Below are 1,954 nucleotides of genomic sequence, written 5' to 3'. Positions count from 1 at the left end.
TAGTTGATTGTGTTGGGCACAGGCTCATGATCTCTTAGTGTAGTCAACTCCCTCTACCTCCCACAATTCCTCCTGTCCTTCTTCCTCAGGGTTCCCTGAGCTCAGAGGGCACAGCATTTTTAACTACTAAGACATCTCTCTAGCTTACCCCAAAGTCATTAGAATCTTCTCTTTCCCACTAAATCACCACTCTATAGGCATTGAGGTTTGGAGATGAAAAAAAAAACAAAAACAAAAACAATCACATCTTCTACTTTACAAGTAAGCATACATAAATGACTGCTAGGTCTGTGAGAACAAGAATGGAAGATCACATACTTAGCGCCATGCTACTTCTAATTATTGTATTGTGTTTCTAGGTTCGGTCTTGACACTGGGCCAGCCACTGACTGTTTTTGTGGTTTTCTTTGTATTTCAATAACAAGAAAAGAGAAACCTTTTGCTTTTCCTTGACATGGTTGGGATTTGCTTTTACCTTTTTATAGCAGGTTCATAACAACTCCTTAGTTCTGCTTTATAGAACAGGTACTGGGGCACTTTTGGTTTTCTTGTGATTTTTTTAAATCTGGCTTGGGTGTCAGGGTAATGAGAGTTTACAAGACCTGAAGTGCTGGCTCTTTTTTTGTTTTTGTTTTTGTGTTTTTTTTTTTTTTTTTTTTTTTTTTTTTTTTTTTAGAAGAATTTAAGAGGGTTAGTTGTAGCTCTTAAAATATTTTGTAAAATCCACAGGCTTTAGGATTTTCCTTCTTGGTGCATTTTGATGTCTGATTCAGTATCTTTACTAGTTATTGATGTACATATTTCCTGTTTCTTTTGAGTTATATTTGGCAGTATGGTTTTCCAAACTGGAAAGGAGGAAGTAAAGTTACTTCTCTAGGTAGATGAATTGATGCTGTAGGTAAAATTTCTAATAGCTGGGAAAAATCATTTAATATACCATCTAAAAGGATAAAATAATTGGGAATAAAATTTCCCAATATGGGGTTTTTTAATTCAATTTTTTTTGAGAACTTTGTACATGAACACTTTATTTCCATGGGTCCCACCTCTCTGTTCTTCTGAAACTCCTCTCTTGTCCACCACTCCTAGGTGTGTGGATAGTTTCTTCTTGAATTATTATTTCTCTATATATGTATATAATATGTACATTATGTCTATATACTTGTTTGTACATGACCCACTGAGTCAATATAGTGTAGCTCTTATGTGCACGTGTCCATGGTTGACCACTTGAGATTAGACAACCAATGTGGGAGCTTGTCTCTGGAGAAATCTTATCTATCTCTCAGTAGTCACTGACCATCTGCAGCTCTCCTATCTAGGAGTGGACTATGTGGAATTTCCTCTGTTCACACTGGCATGCCAAGTGGTGTGCTCTTTATACCAGTCTTGTTCAAGCAATAAAATATTATTAAGATTTCATTAGATGCATCTTCTTTGTCATGCCTTGGGAAACTATCTAGCAACAGATGTCTGGGACTCTAGTTCTTAAAATCCTTTTGCCCCCATTTCTGATTTTCCCTTAGTCTTAGGTATCAGGGTTGCTTTGAAGGCATATCAGTTAGGGTTGGACACACAGTCAATTGGGAATAAACTTGATCCTTAATTTCAAAGTTGTGAGACTGCAGAGTAAAAACTTCAAAACTGTAGATTTTAAAGAAGACCTATAAAAGATATTCTGTGTTCATGCATTATGTGTATGAATATATGGATGTTTATGTGTAGACTTCTAGAAGCTGAAGTTCCTTAATCACTTATAATAATACTTATGATAATGAGTATTCTTCTTCTCCTCCTCCTCCTCCTCCTCCTCCTCTTCTTCCTCCTCCTCCTTCTTCCTCTTCTTCTTCCTCTTCTTCTTCCTCTTCCTCCTCCTCCTCCTCCTTTTCCTCCTCCTCCTCCTCCTCCTCCTCTTCTTCTTCTTCTTCTTCTTCTTCTTCTTCTTCTTCTTCTT

Source organism: Mastomys coucha, unplaced genomic scaffold, assembly GCF_008632895.1.
Source record: "Mastomys coucha isolate ucsf_1 unplaced genomic scaffold, UCSF_Mcou_1 pScaffold18, whole genome shotgun sequence".
Classification (NCBI taxonomy): Eukaryota; Metazoa; Chordata; class Mammalia; order Rodentia; family Muridae; genus Mastomys; species Mastomys coucha.
Note: the sequence above shows the minus strand (reverse complement) of the source record.